The sequence below is a fragment of the Adiantum capillus-veneris genome, chromosome 24 (assembly GCF_014529385.1).
Source record: "Adiantum capillus-veneris isolate H3 chromosome 24, ASM1452938v2, whole genome shotgun sequence".
Classification (NCBI taxonomy): Eukaryota; Viridiplantae; Streptophyta; class Polypodiopsida; order Polypodiales; family Pteridaceae; genus Adiantum; species Adiantum capillus-veneris.
The window spans coordinates 27504176-27526565 of record NC_140954.1 but is presented as its reverse complement, the minus strand read 5'-3'; the positions used below and the strand labels follow the sequence as shown (position 1 = coordinate 27526565).

The 22390-nt window shown below is 39.6% G+C and overlaps 1 pseudogene; it reads left to right on the top strand.

Annotated features, from left to right (window-relative positions):
* Positions 1–1572: 1572 nt before the first annotated feature.
* LOC147426126 (uncharacterized) lies at positions 1573–2502 on the top strand (annotated as a pseudogene).
* Positions 2503–22390: the final 19888 nt, after the last annotated feature.

Sequence of the window (22390 nt, the reverse complement as noted above, 5' to 3'; positions counted from 1 at the left end):
CTCCTTTAAAGTGCTCCACAATGCTGAATGGTGCTAAGATAGTACTTCAAAGTGCTTTCAAGGAAGCAATCAGAACTTTTAAGCACTTAAACTCCTCACAAGGAGCACTATGTGGTGACTAGGTGGTAAGAAAGCACTTTGAAGTGCCCAATGTTGCTTAATAGGTGAACAGAAAGTATTTGAAATGCTTTATAGTGCAAAGAAAGTGATAATCAGGTGGTTATAAAGTGCTCCACAATACTGAATGGTGCTTAGAAAGTACTTCAAAGTGCTTTCAAGTAACCAATCTACAATCTGAAGCACTTTAACTGCTCACAAGGAGTAAAAGTGGTGTCTAGGTGGTAAGAAAGTTCTTTGAAGTGCTTACTGTTGATCAATAGGTGGTCAAAAAGTGACTTGAAATGATTTTTAGCCAAGAAAGTGGTAACCAAGTGCTTAGAAAGTGCTCTGACAAAAGTGCTTTGAAGTCCTTATTGTTGATCAATAAGTGGTCACGAAGTGATTTGAAATGCTTTTTGGTACCAAGAAAGTGGTAACCAGGTGCTTTGAAAGTGGTAGCTAGGTGCTTAGAAAGTGGTGACCAAGTGGTTAGAAAGTGCTCTGAAGTGCTCAATTGTAAAGAATGAGGATGCAAGAGAGCTACACAAGACAAGCACAAAGCACACAGAGATGGAAAGCTTCTTCTTCTTCTTTACAGAAAAGAGAGTACAAAATGACTAAGTGCTAAAGCTGAAAAGTAGCACATATGTACATGCGGTCACTAAGTGTGAACTGGCTAGAAGCGTACTAGGCTGGCACTATAAGTGTAGTCCAGCTGTAGAATCACTGGCAGAGATCCTCCGTGTCGGTCACCTAATGCGCCAGTGAGTAAATGCCGTAAGCGGCCAAGACCCGTAGTGGATGCCAGCTCAAGGTGTAGAGCTCGACATCTCAACATCAATGGTGCTCAATAGGTGGTTAAAAAGTGCTAAACAAGTTGTTAAAAAGCGGTAAGAAATGACTAGAAAGCGTTTTGATAAGATTTGTCAAGCATTTTTTATTTGCTTTGAATTCTTTAGAAGAAGTTGAATAGAAGCATTCAAGCTTGTGCACTTAAGTCCATTCAAGCATGAAATGATCTTACTCTCCGTTGTTGTTTATGCTATGGTTGCCAGTAAAGGAATATGGCTTTGGAATATGAATTAGAAGCCTTGACGTCTCTAAGAGTATTTATCGATACATCCATCAAATATATCCAGGATAAGGGTAGAGGCATCATTGTCCCCTCATCGCCGACTAAAGCCTCTGTTTTGAAACCATTTGTGTGTATTGTGGGTGACTGTATTGCATGTGGGAAACCCCTCTCAGCTAACCACATGGCAAGGTTCTTTTCGCTGGAATGTCAACACAAATATCACCCATTTTGCTTTGCAGTTCTATGAGGCACTATGGTAGAGTGCACTCACCCATTGTGCACAGTAAAGATTCTAGAAATTGCCAAGTGCTCGGCACTTGGAATTGAGTACACAGAGCCGGAGGGTGGGTTCACTATACTTAGCTTCAATCCACTTGTCATGAGATAAGTCCCTTAACATGATTTTTTTCTTCACAAAAACCAATGCTAACAAAAGTTCTCGTCTGCTTGATCTTGACGAGAACAATATAGAACTATCTAAACTTGACGAGAACAACATAGAGCTATCTGAGGGTTTTCAACATGATGGTAAGGCTATTGTAAAAATTAGGGATAGAGTGGAGGACCTCGAGGCTGAACCCTTCGTGGTTGAGAGACATGGCAAGGAAACCATTGGACATGACTCCAACAAGGTCTCAACCGACAACCAGGAAGGTAATGACGTGCATATATGTAGTGTTTCATTTTTGTTCAAGCAGATTTTGGTTTTTTTCCCCTAAACCTTATTGTGATCCCAGAGAATAAAGTGGAGGACGTAGAGGATGAGGAGATATTACTAGTAACTGCAGATACCCTGAGGAAGAGACGCAAGCAACAGCAAGAGGAACGAGTGCATCATCCAGATCCAAAGAAAAGTACTAATCAAGACCCCCCCAAAACTCGCACACATTGGAAACTTTAAGTTCCATGTGCTTTTTGTGCTATTTACTTATTTTGAATATAAGATATATTTTTTGTCTCATAGTGTCCATCTTCACTTCAATTTACTGGGTGTGGTTTTCTGGGAACTTAGTAAAAATACAAGTGATTGGTAATGTTGGGCACTAGCATTGTGCTCAAGAAGACCTCGGGCACTTTGATCGGGAGAGACCCCTATTAACTCAATTTCGTGTCCCTCACCTTTTGGAGGATAATAGGCCTCCCTTGATCATTAATGTTAATGATCAGCTTATTGTCACTCAGACAAGAGAGAGGGACCAAGCCCGCCTAACGTGGACATGCTGCACTTTTGGAAGGTGAAGAAAGACAACAATCTGAACCACTATGTGCACCATTTTGCAGAGTGGTTTGTTCTTGGGGCTAGCCAAATTTTTGAAGTGTACGTCTAGAACACAAGCCCTTATTGAGACCTGGAAAAGATGTTAGAATTGTGCTTGCCTCAGGCCTGCAGGTTCTTGAATGGGTGGATTGCAAAGGAGGCATGCAGTAGAAGCTCATGGCTTGACGAGCAAGGGGAACACATGTTCTTTCTAGTCTTGGGCACTTTTTGGAATGAGTTTCCACAATTCATTAAAGATAACCCTCCTGTTAGATGACAAATATCCCAAGTGCTGCTTGAACGTCGAAGACTCCTATGTTATCTTGCCTTCTCTAGAGGACCAGACAGAAGACTAATGGGAGAGGTTTATGCATCATGAAGTTTTGCCATTTGTCTATGAGTGGAAGAAAACAGATAATCGATTGGAATTGATCATTGCTTGTAAACTAGATGCTAGAAGAAGAGGGTGGCAGACTCTTCGAAAAGCTAAATTTGTGAGGGAAAAATTATCAAGCGGCAAAGGCAAAGTGCTGCCTCCACCACCTCCACAAACACGTTATAAAAGGCCGCCTTCTGATTTACGGTCTCAACAAAAATCTTAAGAGTTGTGTACCTGTGATCATTTATGTAAATACCCATGATGAGTTTGATAGTGTAACTCATGATGAGGACTTCTTTTTGTTAAAATGGGGAAAAAACCGACATTGTACTGCGGAATTCAATATTGATTTCTAATGTAGAAACATGATTTGCTATTCAATCGACCATTTTTTGGTGTGCCTTGCAAGATGTCTTAAATTGTTTTAGCAGTTTTTCTTAGGGCTTTTGTAGAAGATAAATATGAGCGGTTAGTGGGCAGAGGTGCAAGCTACACCACTTGTGAGTTGTGGACCACATGGAAGTGGTTGACAACTATTTGCATTATGTAAACTGGTAGCCACGATCAAGTGGTAAAGAACCACTTGAAAGTGATTTGGAACCACTTGAAAAGGACTTTTGGACCACTTGCAGTAGTTCTCAACCTTTTGCTAGTGGTTAAGATAGCTCTTTCTAGTGGTTTTGAACCACTTGCCATTGCTTAAGAACCTCTTGCCAGTGGTTAAGATAGCACTTGCTAGTGGTTTAGATAACACTTGCAGGTGGTTCTTGACCACTTGCCAGTGGTAAAGATAGCACTTGCCTACGGTTTAGATAGCACTTGCTAGTGGTTAAGATAGCACTTGATAGTGGTTCAAAGCCACTTGCTAGTGGTTTAGATAGCACTTGCAGGTTATCTATGAGATCGACACTACGTATTCAACCAAGTGATTCTAAAGCACTTGCAAAGGCCTTCAAGATCACTTGCTAGGTCTTCTCCTCCACCTGCAAGTGATTTGAAAGTGGTTTGGAAAAGGTTTTGAACCACTTGATAGTGGTTTAGTGAGCACTTGTAGGTGGTCAATGATATTAAAACTACGTATATAAGGGTGTCTTGACAACTTTTGGGTGGCTTAAATGGCTTTATATTTTTGTAAAATCTGGTTGAATGTAGTTTAAAGCACTTGCAAGTGGATGGCAAGTTGTAAGCTACATGTACTCGAAAGAATAAAAAAGTGTCACAAACACTTCAACTTTTGGATAAGGAACATAAGTTTTATGAGGAACAGATACAAGAAAGCAGTACCCAATTATACTTTATGACGTCAATGTGTTTTAAATCGGCTTGCTATCAGAGGGCATGCTATTGTAGATGTGCTCATACATGGTATCACTCAAAGTGTAGACATTAGGCTCATATCTCTCAGGATACAAGCGGAACTTAAGGCATCGAACTAGGTGCGAGTACATGGAAGCAGGAGGCCTATCATCTAATAACACATATTGATCGGAGCGTCCCTCGACTTTCTTGTAAAAGTGCCCCTCAACATAAAAGGAGTTCTTCTTTATTTGATTATGCCACGCATCCTTCTAAGTCATGGTGGATAGCCTCTTCTCCGTGCAACACTTCAGTATATAAAAATCAGAGTCTTTCCCCTCAGTGTTGACTGCAAAGTTATCTCCAACTTGTATGGCATCGCTCAAATCATCGTGATGGCCAGCATACATAGGTGCATCAATCTCCTCGTCACTTGAAACATCTTCATCTATGTCAGTCTCTGTTGGTGTGATCCTCAAGTACTGCCATGCTTCTACGTGAGCTTTGTTTTCACATCTTCTCTATTGACCATGCACACAAGCATGACAGAAGCAGGAGAGATTTCTACATCTCAGTGCAGTCATATCTATTGAAGAGAAACCATTAACACAATGCATCGAACGTGATCCGCTGATTTTCTTGTAATCCCATTCTATATCTCTTAGCTCATCACCCACCTTGATTTCCTAGAAGACCCTATCGACCTTATTCCGGATGACCAACAGTCTTTCCTATTGTTCATTAAGGTGAGGTAATTGACCACTATTGCTGCATTATACAGGGGGCGTCCATCCACCTTCAATTGCTCATGGATTAATGCCCTCTTTATGATAGTGCCAGCACCGTCATGTTTACCTTTTCCATGACCTGGCCCAAAATAGTTGTGCATTATCTCAAGCTCAGTAAACTGTGAAAACCTTGCAACAAAGAAGAAAGGCCATCGTGCTTTGAATTCTGATGCTGTACCATTAGACCATACCCAGTGTTGCTTTAAACAAAAACCCTGGTCCTTCAACCACTGGTCATGCAAAAGAAAGCAATGTTGAACAAACAATGTGTAATGCACATTGTCATTGGATATATAAAAATGGAGAAATTTTATGATGTCGTCCATTGTCGAGCGCACATAGCAGATGTGGACCAAAATGCTCACCTCACTAGAATACCAGTGCATGGATTGGATCTCATTCTGAATTTTAAAACTATAATTTTTTGCAAAGTCCACGACAGAGACAACGACATCACTTGGAAAACTCTATAGACACTCTTTGAATTGGTTGGCTTGCCATCTGTAGATGTAGTTATGTTTGATAAACTTGGTCAACTTGTCTTTCATGAATGAAATGAAAGTGGATCACCCTATCCGCTGAATAACAAGATCATTCCTTTTGTGGTGTTGGCCATCTTCATGTATAGATTGTGTCTCCACACCGACAAAAACCTTTGCAACCACCTGAAAGTTGTCAATTGTGTACTTCAAGAGGACAACATTTGAGTTGTTTGGCACCGCACTGATCACATTTTCCCATCACGCAGATGTGTAAATGAAACATGGAATATTCTGGTTTAGGACACAAAAAGGACTCCCATAGTGTTGTGAGGCTATCACTATACTACTTGAAAATGGCTTTTTACAGTTTGATTGTGGTGGTTACAGCTTGAAAATGGTGAACATTGGTCAATATACTACTTGGAAGTGGTTGATAATACATGAGGTTGATCCAGCAAATGCAATGGATGCATAAGAACAGCCTTTCTGCCAATACGCCTTTGGTATATGTCCTTCTTGTTCGAAGAGACTCAGGTTTCTGTTGTCCAGAAACCAAACACAACCTCCTTAATGTCCTCTGTTATATTTGTAGAACGATGAGCTTGCCATTGACATGCTAAGACTGGAAAAGGATTGTTCTCATCCTCTAAATGGAGTCGTGCATTTGCAAAACCGATGTTTCTTCTATGTATGCCCAACGACTTTGCAAGTTCTCTATCTGTAAAGGGACGTGCATCTACTTCGTCCCTCGAATTAATGCATGCCATCACTCTTGCCCTGTTAAAAAGAATTTCCTTGGTTGAGTGTGGGACCTTGACTTCTGACAAGGTGTTGTGAATGTTGGAAAGAACTGCTCTCTATATACAATGTGCCAAGTTGTGCAGGTTGCAAAATACTGGTTGCTAGAGTAACTGTTCAAAAATCTCTCCTTGGAGTTTGGTTGTCAATTCTTGCATCTGCTCTTCCCAGAACCTTGACATGGCATGAAGAATCTTCCTTTCCTGCTTCTCATCAAGCTGGACATCCTTCCGCTTGTCAGCACATAAAGTCTGCTGCCTTTGCCTCTCTCTTAGTTCCCTTTTCTTTGCCACCCACTAATCATGTAAGAAGCCTGTGAACTGCTCGGGAAACTCTACTCGACTGTGTACTAGTGGACACGAAGCCGGATCAAGAAAACCTGAAGAAAAAGAGCTCAACACATGAACATACATCATGAAGAGCCAAGGCATCAACAAGACCAAACATGTCACAGACACTCACACACACCTAACTGGCGAGAAGGCTCCATCCTTAGAGAGAGAGAGAGAGAGAGAGATGGAGAACTAAGCACACATAGCAGAGAACCACGCATAGAGAAAGAAAGGGAATGTACTGCAAAAACACCACACAGAGAAGGAGAGAAAGGCGCTCTGCTCTATGCAAAAACCACGCATAGAGAATACCCTAAACCTGTATGCTTTGTGCCCATGCAAAGAAGGAGACACAGGGGGTGCTCGTACATCCAACACGTCCAAGAACTACAGCGGGCGATAAAAAATGGTACCCCTCTTTTTTTTTTAATTCCCCCCATCTTCATTACTCATCATTGAGTTTCCTCCCCCAAAAATCAAATGTAGGCTCAAAAGTTCCCCAAAACTACTTAAAAAAGGAGTGTCCAAGATAGCCCTTTTTGGACCACCTATACATGCTTTCACCCCTTTTTAGATCCTCCAAAAGAGGGGCCTTGCATGTACTGAGGACAAAATCCACATTATAAAGGACTTTAAGATATGAAAGTACATAAATCTTGAACTTGAATTGGTAATATATGTCTATGTTTAAACCATCTAATGGACAGTTATCATTATTGCATGCATTCTATTATGGAGCTATAATAAGCACACTATTACAAAAAACTAATAGGCTAATAGCATGGAGCTAAACATAGACAAGGCAAAAGCCATTGTAAAAGTGTTGGGTATGCAATTACCTATAAATTGAAATTTTTTATATGATCTCTATGGCATTGATGAATGTGTATTTTAGAGCTTCTCTTTAGGTGACACTTCTTGATAGCTTGGCTGGATTGTTTGACAACATGTTGGATCTTAGATCTTAAGGCCCCAAGTAGAGTGTGCCGTATGTTAAAATTTTTTGAATGATCAAATGGACTCACTCACTTTGAATTTCAAGAACCATGTTCTTTATTACTTAGTTCTGTAAAGCAATTATTTTCTACACATGTTGGTTTGTTAAATGGGCTTATATCTACTACACACACATATATCTACACACGAGCGAGAGAGAGAGAGAGAGAGAGAGAGAGAGAGAGAGAGAGAGAGATCTTTACTTGTTAAATCGCTTATATAGTCTAATAGGGGTCATGATGTGCTGGTTGTTCTTCCACATATATAAAGAAAACATCTATTTGAAAATAAACAATGAGTATGTTTGCCAAAGATGTGATGTATGTTTGCCACACACAGAGAGAGAGAGAGAGAGAGAGATCTTTACTTTGTTAAATCACTAATATAGGTTAATAAGGATCATGATGTGTTGGTTGTTCTTCCAACATATATAAAGAAAACATCTATTTGAAAATAAACAATGAGTATGTTTGCCATAGATGTGATGTATGTTGATGGTAGCATTATTCAATGTATTGGTATGTATGTGGGTGGTAGTGAGATTGTGGTTACTTAAGTATTAATTTTATGGAGTATCACAAGTATTGAGTGAAATCAAAATGATGAGAACTCTATAAGAACCACATATGATTGATATTTATTATGTTAATGTGAGTGGTTTTGCTATTCAAATATGGAAGAATTATCACAATTATATATTTTATATTTCAATGAAGACTTTGAAATTTTGAAACTAATGGTAGCGTTCATTAATGAGATACATTGGGGTGATCTTCAACCATCAAGTTCTAGAGAAAAATATGAGTCATTATAAAATTGAGTTAATGAAGCCATTAGGAAGAGGATGGGGTTTAGGAGTGCCTCTTTGTTTTCCATGAGATTATGGAGGTGATTAACATTTTGACATATAGATGCACGCCATGTGGGCAAGAATGGTGGGTGAGAAAAATATGAGTCATTATAAAATTGAGTTAATGAAGCCATTAGGAAGAGGATGGGGTTTAGGAGTGCCTCTTTGTTTTCCATGAGATTATGGAGGTGATTAACATTTTGACATATAGATGCACGCCATGTGGGCAAGAATGGTGTAAGAGAAGTGTGAGAATGGTCAAAGGATCCCAATTTTTTTCCTTCCATAACCCCTACATATGATCTCCAATTTGAGCAAAGATTATAGATATGTAATCTACATGGAGATCTCTTTCCATAGATATGTTACATGATAGGGTTTTGCTCGGTATATTTAAATTTCATTTTGGGGGGAATATTTGAATTCAAATAAACTAGCCATTTTGTTTATTGAATTCAAAAGCTGTTGTTTGATTGATTTCTTAATACTAGAGTTTTGACTCCCTTAAACTACCAAATAAAGAGGCCCTCCTAGACCCCATTCTCTTCCTAATGCTACTTATACTTTGTGACAATGCAATTTTGTATGATTTTTCTCTTGAATTCTTTGATGTAGAATTTCTTACTTGATTTTGTGTGACTATGAGTACATGTAGTATAGGTGTTGTGATTTTTTTCTTTTTAGTATTCAAAGTCCACGTTTCATGCATGTGTCCATATTAATTACACATTTTTTTCTTTATGAATTACACTTCTTATCTTGAGCTCCTCTATTGCCAAGCCTCGCTATCTTATTGTAGTGACAATGAGAACCATGAACATAAATGTCATATCGTGGGAAGGAGTCGATTTGACTAGTGCATGGAGTCTATAAGATGTTGTCAATCTATAGAAAAACACACTCAGTCCTAGTCTAACCCAAATTTGCACTCTACTGCATGTCAGACAACAAAAGCTAGCTATAACACCACAGACAAATCTCATCAGCTCACCAAGCAAACAAAATCTAATCGAGACAAAACTTATAGGATGGTTTAATAACATCTAAAGACACATTCTTGAACCCTAAAATCTCTCTTTTGACCACTTACAAAAATTTTCATTTATTATCTATAGGGCAAATTTGACCTAACCATTTTTTACCCCAAGAGATTAGAAATGAAGCCACTACACCCCTCCAATGCATAAAATGCAGTTTTGGTATGTCAATCTAGCGTTATGAGCAAACTAAGGAGTTGGTGAGCAACAAAAAAAAAACACAATTTTATCGTGAGAAAAGCACAATGTTGTGAAGAGCTTTCACCTGCAAATGCAATATAGCAGACGACACTTCAATGAAGCAAACGCAATGAAGCAGGCGACACTTCAAGCGAACACTTCACGAGGGAGTTATGAGCTTGAGAAAGAAAGGGAGCGCACAATCGTAACACTTATTATCCAAAAAATTTCCCTAAAGGTTTGATTAAAAAATGGACTTTATACCTTAGCCAAAGGTTTAGGGTTCAAAATGAGAAAAGGTTCTAACTAGCAACAACCTAGGGTTTGCTTGATACAATCTAGAATCATGTAGCGCCTCTTTGTTTGGCTCATAATCACATAATTGTTTCAAAATAATCCCAAAATTAAAAGAATTATGGTGGATTAGGGATATGGATGTCCAAAATGATCAAAAAGATGAAAAATTACATCATAGGCTGAGTGTATGTAGGCTCTCTTAGCTGTGTGCTAACATTTCCCCCCTCCTAGATTGGGCAGTCCTTGACATAGCTTTAAGGAATTGGGGATAGTGGTCCGACTTGTGGGATTGTCTCCGCTTCTTAAGGGCTTTTAGAGAATCAAAGTACTTCATCTAAAGTTTCTTGTCTGCTTTGGCCAGGATTTGCAAGTCAATTGGAGTATTTAGCTCCATTGCCATGTAGCCCACAAACTTGGTGTGAAGGTTTTCCACTATGGGGCCAAAGATCTTGGATCTGAAAGTAAATAACCTCATGTAGAATGTTTCCTCAAATTTCTAGATGTAGTAAGATGGTAGGAACATGACTGTAGCATAAAATACGTAGAGAACTTCATCTGGTAGTTGATCTGACAAGTCATAGCAAAGCCCTTCGTTGCCCTCAAGGAATGCCATCCATGGAGAATTTTTCCCTAGGGAGTCCACTATGTAAGATTTACATAAATCACATGCGAACAAGAGGTATTTAAATAATCCCTTATCTGTATATTTTCAAGTATTATATGTATCCCTTATGTATGCATTTTTGTAAAAAAAACTAGCCCTTATGTATGAAAGTTTTCACTTTATCAATTAAAAAACCCTTTACGTAAGTACTTTTTTTTTGTAAATGTACCTAATTATAAATCCTTTATTTTTTGCACGTGCTATCTTACATATTTCCTAGTGGACACCACGGGCATTTTTCTACTTTTCCTGGTGGAAGGTCTGGATGCATGTAAGAAGCATCTTGGCAATCTTAGTGAGCATGATACACGCGAGATCGGGTATCCACTTGAAAATCTTGATAGCTTCTAAGAGAGGTTTGATCGTGTAATCATTTGAATATTTTCCTTGAGGTGGACTCAATCTTGTGTAACTGATCCATGTCAAATGTTTCTTTAGGATTAGTTAATGTCTTCCCCAGTTGTAAACTCTTGGCACTGGGCAAAAGGTGGAATCTTTTTTTAAATCTAGCAGAGCTTGAGTGTAGAGAATGAGATACTTGGGGTGCTTCTTCAACCAATACATCTACGCGACATTTTCTGCAACTTATTTTTTGATGAGTCTCTCCTTTATTTTGAGGATTTCATATATGATCAATGGAAATGCGAGAAACTATTGGTGCCATGTTTCAATGATTTTCTTGGAAGTAAGTTGAGCTACATTGGAAGAATGGAGAACTCTCTATTCCCATACCATGGCTTCTTTCCAGATATCTTCTGTCTATGTCTCTATATTAACTTTAGGGGCTTTTTCTTCTTTAGCTGTGAAATTATCTATCGTCCCTTGCCTAGCTTCTAGCTACAGCTGGATTTGTTGCTTCTTCTAGCTGTAAGAAATCTAGGGCAGCAACTGTTGTTGGTAGTATGCCAAGTATTGCTTCTTCTTGTACCTTTTGCTTTTCTTAATCTGCTCTTGAGCTGCTGCAAGTGTTTCTTGCAACTCAGCCACATGCTTCTAGTATTTCTCTTCGTTGGTCATGAATGGGAGAGATAACTCCCTTCGTTACATCTGCTCTAGATTAAGCTTCATTTATAGGTCCTTTGTCCACTTCTCAAGTGTTTGGTAGGCAAGGTTGGAGACTTGCAGTGCCAAAACATGCAGATTAGCTTTTAAATTTTCTAAGAGCTTGTTGTGATCTTTCAAACTCACCTGACATGTGCATTGGTATCTAGTATGGTGGCTTGGGCCTCTTTTAACTTCTTCTCTCGAGCTTCACTGGCAATGGTCAATTGATCCACTCGCTTAGTCATGGTCCTCAGTTCTTCTAGGTGTAGATTGTTGGTCTCCTTTAGAGTAGTTATCTTTGCTTGGGATTGCTTGTGTAGGGAGCTTTACTCTTCAACAAAAGCATCTGCCACCTTGATGCATGAAGTGAGGCATTTGTTGGCTGTCTCAATCTATTTGAATTTGTCTTCCTTGTCATTTACTGTAGCCTTAATTTTCTCAACAATGTGATGAGAAAATTGAGCATATTCTTCAATGTCTTGCAGGTTGAGTGGCTGAGATGTAGACGATTGCTCTTGCTCTCTTGTATCTTTCTACATATTTTCACTTTCTTGATCTCCCGTTGCTGTTTAGTAGCAAGTGTGCCTTCTATAGGCATCTTTCATTGGTTTGAGTGCCTTCTTGATATGTAATCTCTAATTGGGCTTCATCTCTTTTTGAGTCCTCTTGCTCATCCATGTGTACATCTTCATCTATCTTTGGTGCATTGGTGCCTACAATTGATGGCACTTGATCATCTTTAGGTTCCTTGGTGGTTTTCATGGGGACAATCACTTCAAGCTTGACTTCTTTAGTGGGAGACGGAGTAGATACTTGAGTAGTAATTAGTGATGGTGGTAAACCTTTGAGTTTCATTGCAGGGAAGTCAGAGGTTCTGACTTTTGCTTAAGCACTTGCCATCTCTTCCTCCTTATATATCCTCTCGAGCTTTGTAAGGGGATCTTTTCTGTAAAGTGGTTCTTAGTTTGGAGCTTGGTGTGACGGTTAGGTTACCAAAATTCCTCAAAATCCCCTTGTAGGCCTTCTTCCCTTTCAAAAGCTTCTCTTTATTGCCCTAGCATGGCCGCTCTTTGTGATGGTTTTTCAATAATAACTGGTGTAGACCGACCAACTCTCTTTGATGGTCTTTCTTCCACTTTCTCTTTACCTTTGGCCCTCTTTATATTTTCTTCCTCCATTTTTGGATCTGATTCACTCCCTTCAGAGTCTTTATCTTATGGCTCTTCCATAGGCCCTTCATCACTCCCCTCCTTGCTCTGTATCGAAGCGGTTTGTGGTTGTCTTCTTTTTTATCTTTGAAGTAGTGGAGGTGGATCCTCTTCATCTTCATCCTCCTCTTATCTCTCTTCATTCTTCAAGCCTACTTCTAGCCAACATTTTGTTCTAGAGCAGGTGAAAATTTGTCTGACATCTCCACTACATGATAGCCAATTTTGGTGAGAACTTATGGGGCCCTTTTTCTTCTTCGTGCGTTTGAGTGAATCTAGCACACATGATACGTGGTGGATGGGCATTGGTAGCCTGGCGTTCAGTGGAATTTTAAATGCACATGCCATGGCATGGTTGGTGCATCTATAGCAGGGTGACCTCTTTGTGGAAAAGTGGAAGTGTTGGTGAAATAGTCTTGTGGACTCCTCTCTCAGTTTGTGGATCATGTCTTGGAACGTGGCGGAAACGGTATTCCTAGTGAATACTCCCATCGTCTTCTTCTTCTCCTTCAAGCTCATTGATGAGCCTTTTGTGGGTAGCTTAAATGCTTTTGCTATTATCTCTTTAGAGATATTAACCTCGCTGGGCTGTCTAGCTGCATCTGAAATTTGGGATGTGATTTCCTCCTTGATCAAGTTGAGTATCTCATAAGCTCTTTGTAAATAGACTCCACATGGTTCCATTTGGTAAAATTCTTAGAGTTCAAGATTTCTATGTGTTGCTTGCTCGGGGGTGCACCTTTAAGAAACTATTCATATAATGTGCGTTCAAAGGGTATTAAAAAACCCACTTTACTTGCATGCTTAAGGTAATAAAATGACCCCTATTTCTTCAAAAACTTACGAGTTATTCTCTAAAATCAACTAAAAAACCTCTTCTATTAATATAATCTTGTTAAAAGCTCACAATTTTGGCAATTAAAAAACCCATTCATTTGAACTCATGTGATAACTTACATGTCTAAGAGGTGAAACCCCCGAGGTTGCTTGTAGCTCTTGTGCTTAAGCCACATTTTGGATTTCCTTGGGGAGCATTTGGAGCTCTATTTCCTGGTTTTTTGTTGTCCAGAATCTTCCTTGGAAGATTGAAACATGATTCTTCTCTAAAAAAATCCCTAGAAAATGTCTTCTTAGCTTCTTGGATAGAGTCCTCATCTAGCTAAAACTCTAGAAGATCTTGTAGTCTTTATCTCTGAGTCTTCTTCTAGGGGGTGGAGGACTGACCTGCATGTGCAATCACACCATGTATAGGCATTAGGTGCATTTTAGAGTGGAAAACTATCTTTTAAGCTAAAATTGAGAGCTTGCAAACCAAATTCACATTTAAAGCCAAATAATTACTATAGTGACACATACAAACAAAGTATAAATATTCAAAAGTGGTTTCGACAAAATATTCACATTTGCGATATTTATCACGCTTATTATCTAGGGATACATTTTGGCATCAAAACTGGCTTTTGGCAGTGCACATTGGTTATAGGAAATGAAAATAGATAGGATTTGAAGTTTGGGTGGATTTGGATGCATGAATGTCAACAAGTGTTGGTGTTAGCAGCGGGGCTAATGGCTACACCAATTATGCACCAAGCTGTGGATGTGCCATAGTGCACAATATTTACTTTTCATTGTATAGGGCTTGGGCTCATTTAGGAGTTCCAAAGTTGTATGAGTCTAAGCTAGAGAGCTCACTTTATTCCATAGTTGAAGGGTTTGAGGCCCAAAGCTATAAAAGATCCCTATGCTTAATGAGAGGTCATTCTTGAGTGGTCATCTTGAGAACTCTCTCCTTAGAGTAGCTCTTGATGGCCTAGCCTTTGAGCTTAATGCCCATGCTTAGATGGCTAGTGCTAATCACATGTAATTAGTGTAATCCTCTCTTAATTAATCTAGTCTTCATTATGTTGTCAATCATGTTTATCTACTTTCCTTCATTGTTTTGAAGTGTTGATCTTCTCTAATCTAACTCTTACTTATGCTAAGCTACTCCGATTAGTGTCCTTATCTAACTCTCTCGATTAAGCGGAGTGGGTGTACTCATGATTGAGGGATTAGAGTTGTCCTCTAATGGTGTGCTTGTATGTGTGTAGGTTTAAGAAGCCTTGAGCTTAATTTGATTATGTGTGACTTGATTTGGACACCATGATGGGCATCATTGGGGTGGCCGACCTGAATGCGATCTTGTGTGCTTAATCGTCAATGCATGTAATTAGAGTTGTGCTTGAAAGATTCCAAGATTAGTGTGTTTCACTTCGTTGCTTGATGTGTGTAGATGATTGCTTGAAATTGATGCTTGATGTGCGATTAGCATTAGTTGATTTGGGATGATTTCTATTTGCATTGGAGGATGCAAGCTCTTGAATCCTCTCAATCTTTGCATCCGATGACGCTCTCGCACATTCTTTGTGTGATGCCTCCAAGCCCTAGCCGGGTCATGCTCTCTCTCTCCGGATTGATAGATTTGTGGGAGATTGCCTATGCTATGGCGAGCCTCCAACATTGGCGCCTTTGCCGGGGACGGGTTGCCTACGCTAGTGGAGTTGAGGTTGCAAAAGATAAGAGTAATTTGATTACCGATTTCTTGTAATTAGGTAGGATTTGATTTGTGTGTAGTGTAATTAGGTTTAATTGGATGTGTATAGAGTCATTTCACCCCAAAAACCCCTAAATTTTCTTTTGATTTCGCTAATTTTTCACTAACCTACACTAATTTTGCATCCCATTCATGCTAATGACGTGCTAATTGTACTAATTTCATGCTAATTTCATGCTAATTGTGCTAACCTAACCACTAATTTTGATTTGGAATGTATGCTAAATCCCCTTAATTGAGGAGGATCATCACCCGTAATTGCTCTAATCTAAGCCTAATCATGTGATCGAGTGTTGATTTTGGTCACTTTTTTTATCAATTTTGGACCAAATCGGAATTGCACACATGTGTGTGCAATGGAGTGTCTACGCGAGGAGCAAGGATTAAGCGAGCAAGCAATCAACTATAAGTGGATTGACCTACTCCATTCAATTTTTGATTGATTAAGTTGATCCCATTGAGTTGCTAAATCATTGTTAAAATTAGGTGTATGTGCCTAATTGATGGAATTTATGCCTAATTTGATGAAATTGGAATCAAATTGAACACCTAGATGCTAGTAGATTGATGACTTTGCAAGAAATGTGTGTGCAAACATTAGGAATTGGCCTACTTTCGTTGCTAATTGAGCAAAAAAAATTGGATTTGTGCACCTAATTTTTGTGTGTGTGCAATGCTAAATTGAGTTAAAATTTGATCAATTTTTTATTAAAATTGAGTTAATTTAGCATGTATATACTCATGTATGTGTGATCAAGTGTGCAATTGATGAAATGCATTGAGTGTTTAATGAAAATTTTGCACAAATCGACGGCCTAAATTTAGCTGTGTGTGCCTAATTAATGGCCAATTATGCCTCAATTGGGGATGAATAATTGGTAGCAAGTACCAATTATGATGATTATTAGACCTAAAGATTGGTGTGTACATAATCGATTAAGTGTTTTAGGATTGGAGTGAATGACTGAATTAGTGTCGATTGGGAATGATTGATGTGCAATCACCATTACATTGTATGCTAAGACGATCGGATGAAGGTTTGTTACTACAAGAAAAATCATGCTTACATGTGTGTGTGCAAAGCTCAATCAAGTAGGGATTGCATTAATTTCAAATTGAAAAGGAAGAAATTGCTTGGGCATGACTTGGCCTTGTTTCGTGGGAAACTCCTCATAAAATAAAAATAAAAATAAAAATTAAAAAAATAATGTTTCTCACTTACACACACTTTGTTTTGGACGCTTGCTGCTAATACTCAGGCTCGATACTTGGCTGCTCTTCCCTCCCTCTCTTTCTCGCCCTCTTGGCCCTGTAGATCCGGGCCAACAAACCACCGCATCCAAGGCCCACTTGCTTGCCCTGTCGACCTCGCTGGCCACTTTCTGAGGATCTCATAAACAAACACACACACACACACACAAGGTCCGATTATGGGCCTCTCGCTCCTGAAATGGCGCGCACACACACTTACTAGCTAACGCCAAACTCCCCAGATCCTCGGACCTCCAACCTCGTCCCTCGCTACCTGCCACGGCTACCTTCAATGCACTCAGCCGTGCCTGGCTTGGTGACGCACCCCACTTCTCTCTCTTTCTCGTGGCCCTGCACAGAGTCCTCCTGCTTACGCGTGCTAACACATGCTCTAGACAATCCTTTTGAAAATTGCCGATGATGGCTGTGTATTGCACCTGCCTCGGCCCTGCACACTCCCCCCCGACCCCCTTGATTCCGCTGTAGCCTGCAGCCTGCCCGCCATGAACTCTCACACAATGCAACTCCCGCCGTGATCTCCTGCCTGACCAAGATGGGCTCGCAACACACTACACACACACACACACACACACACACACACACACACACACACACACACACACAATCTCGAATCCACACCAAACACATCATCTCTCTCTCTCTCACTCTGGCGGCCCCGTAGAGCTGCAACACGCTGTGAGCAGGTTTTTTTTTTAGGAAATTTAAAAAAAAATTAAAAAAAGGGGTAAGCAAGTGTTCCCACCCTTCTCCTTGCCCTCGAAGCTCATAAGGCTAAAACCCTCAGAGCCCCTGCCTTTGCACTGATGGATACTGCTCGCACGTTCAACAAATCCTAGAACATGAATTTCATGCTTGCATGGGTTTGAGAATTGGATTAAAAATGTGGGATTTTTGTGCATGCCTTTGAGCTTGATCGAACATTTTTTCAGGTTTCCATCACAATTAAAACTGATTGAAATTCTCTAATGAGGTCGGCTTATGGGGATTTGAGAGCATATTCATGTACCTTTTTGCATAGATTGCATTTAAAAATGCATGTGACATTGTAATTTAAGATGCAATTTTTGAACCACTTGAGAGAGAGTTTTGAATGAAGTTCTGATAGGTGCAATCTTTGGCCAACGTCATTTCTCTCTCTTTTGTTGCCTTGTATGTCAAAATATGCTACATGAGAGCATGAGAGGCAAATGTATTGATTTATTGTGCGATGGGTGAACAATTGTTCATAGAATTACATAAAAATTGCCAAGTTTGTGGTGGAATGTGATAGATTTTGGAGCTTGGCTTGAATAAAAACTTCCTGCAATTACTAATCAATGATCTTTTTTGAAGGGATGGTGGCCAATAATACAAAACAAGGTTTTGATGCTTCAAGAGAGCTCAATTGACACTTCATCATTTGCTCTAAATGCCATATGTGCTATATGAGCATGATGTATACATCGGTTGTGTGCTTTGATTGTGTGATAATTTCTATGCACAAATTGTCGTATTTTGCACTCATGGTTGGCTTGTTGCAGAACATGCTTTAGTGCTTGGCTCGATTGCATTATCATTGCACTAAATGGAAAAAAAAAAATCCGTATGACATGCATGGGGTTTGAGATCTACATGGGATGAAAGAGTTGATGCTCGGTCGGGACTTTGTGCTTAAACTTAACATTGCTTGTGCATTTTTAATGCTTGAATTGAATGAGAAATTATTTGAAAGCATTAAAATTGAGCTTGTTTTGATGGACAAGAGTGTGCATAAAAATTTGAACTTGGCTTTGTGCAAGTTTTAGTGATTATATTGGATGATCAAAAGCTAAAGAGCACTAACATTTGAGTTGTTTTGAAGGGGTATGGCAGGGTGTGATTCCAAATGATCCAAAAAGGGGTCATCATTGCAATATTGCAAAATTTGGCTAATTAGAGCCATTCCAAATGATTGGATTAAAGTTGTAATGCTAGCTGCTTGGTCTAAAAATGCAAAATTTTTCATTTTGAGCTAGTGTTTAGCCAACTTTTGAGCTTTCAAGTACATACTTTGGCTAATAAGAGCCATTCATTTTCATTTCATCAAGTTGCAGTCATCTCTAGCTCATAGAGTGTGCTCCAAAAATGTAAAATTTCATATAAGCTAGTTGTTAGCCAACTTTTTGAAAAGCTTTAAATTGTAAAATTTGGCTATCGAGAGCCACTTCATTTCATTCAGAAGTTGCATTATTTTCAGCTCTTCGCTTGTTTAAATTCCATATCTCATTGAGCTAGAAATTAACCAACTTTGAATCATGCATGAGAGATGGTTGAAATTGCACTATTTGCTTATGTAGAAGCTCATTTTATCTCTCATGGTTGATGTGTATGTATAAATTTGCTACATTAGAGCATCATATGCATAACCAAAGGCACTTTTTTCCCTTAAGTTTTTTCCCTTTGGCAAATTCGGGTATGCAAGACCCTAGCTTTAGGTTTTCATTAATGTTTTTTGTGTGGATTTTCAATAATTGGCTTTTGTAGCTTGTGTTTACACTTAGCTTCAAAAGGCTTCTTTTTGTAAATAAAAAGGATCAAGAGACTTCTCTACACAAAGGATGCTTGCTCAAGGATGCACAAAGAGCATGAATAGGTGTAATCCTTCCATGATTTTGCTCTTTTGTTCATTCTCTTGCTTGGCTTAAGTAAATCTGCTTCTAAGCTATGGGTTTTTCATGTTCGAAAGCTAGGCATTTTAAAGTTTCAACACTTTTCTTTGTGAAAATTAAACTCATCAAAAAATTAGGTTTTATGTATGTTAATCATAGGTAATTGGCCTTGACCTTACGTTAATGTAGGTTCATTTTTTGCTAGTCCTAGATTCTTAGTGATAGTCTTAATACTACATTCTCTTTTAACATGACCTAGGGCTATGAATAGGCTTTAATCTTTTTTAGTCCAATTTCCATAAACATATCATAAAGGAAGCAATGAAAAATGTGCTAAAAAAAGAACCATGAAGCAAAGAAGTGTTTAAAAAAGTAGCAAAAATGCTATTAAGGCACATGAAAATAAAAATTCTATGTTATGTTGTGTCTATGTGAGGCCTAGCACCTTATTGGCACTTGGTAGGCAAGGGGAATCACCTTGGCTCGCTTGGTCAAGGACCTAAACCGATGCCCTGGGCTGATAGGGGTTAGCCGTCGCCTTGGTAGGCTAGTAGGCTTTTGGAACACCTTCTTGAGGGTTCAAGGAGCTGAGAGTCACACCTAGACTTGCCTTGGGGTGCTAGCCTTGTGATTGATGAGTGGCCCTGTCATAAAATCTAATATCTAATATCTAACCAACCCAAATGATTTTCTCATATTAAATTGATCACTTAATGTGGGAGAATAAACGGGAACAAGTGTTAAGATATAGACATGTGCTTATAGATCTATCTCAACACGGGGCCAATGGTAAAGGGGCCCAAATAAGAGATGGTCTATCAAAGAGCAAGGCTAATTACAAATGGAGCATAAGACCTTAGGGTTAGCTTCATTGAAGACCTCCAATAATGTGTGTAGAAGGCGTTTGACCTTAGGTAAGCTAGGGCTGAGCTTGAGGCGCGGGAACCCGACCCAGCTCAAGGTGCTTGTCCTACTTGTCATTCTTGATGACTAAGGTTCTTTAGGTGCTTGAGATGCTTGAGGTGCTTAATTATTGAGATGCTTGAGGTGCTTGACATGCTTGAGATACTAGGGTTGCACTTGAGGTGCGAACCCAGCCCAGGCTTAAAGTGCTTATAAGCCAAGCTTGTGGTGGGAACTGGGCCTATGCATGAGGGGCTTGAGGTGTCAAAAAGTCAAAGATTCAATCTCCACAAGGAGGGAGCAAGCCCTACATGAGGGGGGATGAGAGAGAACACCCACACACTCACACAAGGCATGCATGATACAAATAAAGCAAAAGGGACACTTGTCAAGTTCCTCCTCATGTTGCCCTCATGGTGTGCCTGAAGCCTATTGGTTGGCCACCCAAGGGGTCCAATAATAATTTAGGAGATTTAATTAAATGATTTAGCATTTATATAGCCCTCTCTCTCAAAGGGGAAAGGGGGACACTTGTCTCAAGGCTACCCTTGCTGCTTGTAATGCCTCCTGCTTGTGATTGGCTAGGCCTGGAGGGGTCCAATGAGCTTCAAGCATGAGATACAAGGGGGGGTCGACCCAAGCAAGCTAGGGGGTTGCTTAGGGGTTATACTCACCAACACACACTCACAAACACTCTCATTGTGTGCTATGCAAAGTGCAAGATCTCCCTCTCCTTCTCCAAGCAAGTAGAGGTTGAGAGCCTACACCAACACTCTTGGATATGGAGTGCAAATCCAACCAAGAGCCATGCTTCAATGCTTAAGCTTGCCATCTCCTTCTTCTTCATTACTATGCTATTATGTATGCTAGCAACAAGAGTTATGATAAGTGAGGAACTAATTCTTTCTCCTACGAAATGTTTCTTCTTCCTCTTCCCTACCCTCATTCCCTGCTAGCTCTCTCCACCTTCGAAGGTGTTTGAGGTCTTGGGACTGAGGCTTGGGATAGTTAAAGCTTTCTTCAAGTTTATGTTATGTTTGTGATGCATGAAGCTTTCCATCTTCATTGCATCAACTAGGAGGTCACAATGAACACAAAGATTGTATTGTAATAAGTATCTCTTAATGGGAGAAATCATAATACAAATGCCTATTGAAGGGGGGACCAGCTCCACATAAATCCGGTCCTCAGCTGTTGTCATGTTCTCTAAATTCTCTCTCTTGTAAAAGTATTGTTCATTCCAAGTTAGCTAATTGCTATGATTATGTTGCTATCTTCAATTATGTTCACCCGCTATGCTCACAAAGTCATTTCTCAAAAGTACTCTCATTAATTTCCGCTACTCTCAAATTAAATAGGCCAATTCCATTACATTGGTATCAGAGAATTTGGTTTCTCTTTTCTTGCTTAAGAAGAGAGGTCCTTAAGTAGCCTATAAATGGTTGATGTTGTTAATTATATTAAGGTAAGTGGAACTGGGATCTATTATCGGTTTTGTTGAGCCCAGTATGTGGGGGATGGTGCACACCTCGGGAGCTTTGGACTTAATAATGGAGTCTTTTTAGACTTGCCTACGGCTTTACCATTATTGAGCCATAAGAAGTCCGAAAGGAGCTAGCCCTCGGCAACTCTGCTATGTTAGACCTACTCCTCTACTCTCTATAATTAACCACTTCGAGCCGTGGGTGTAGATACTTAAGAGCCGATTTTCAAAGGCTAAGAGGAGTGGCAACTAAGGTTTTGAATTGCCGAATCATACACTAAGTACATACATAAATTTTGTTAACATGGCTGATAATAATCAAGAGAGTAGAATGAACATTGATAGCTTTGATTTTGCACATGAAGGTGCTAATGATGATGCTCCCATGTTTGTGAATTATCTCATCAATAGGTTGCAGCAAGCTATGGGCAACCCTGCTTTGCAAGCCGAAGTTACTCAACAACTTCGTGCTTATGGAATTTCCCTTCCTCTCCAAGAGGAGAGAGAGCTTAGGAGGCCTCTTGAAGAGACCCCCAAAAGAAGACTCTCTCCCATTCGAGAGGAGGAATCCAAAGAGCAAGAAAGCAATGAAAGTTTAAGTTGCTCTGAAGATGTGGCTCAACGAAGACGGCGGTCTAAACGATCGCCCACTCCTCCCAAGAGGAAAAGATCAACACATAGTCCTTCTCCTCATCACTCTGAAAGGCAAGAGAGGAAACAAAGGAAGAA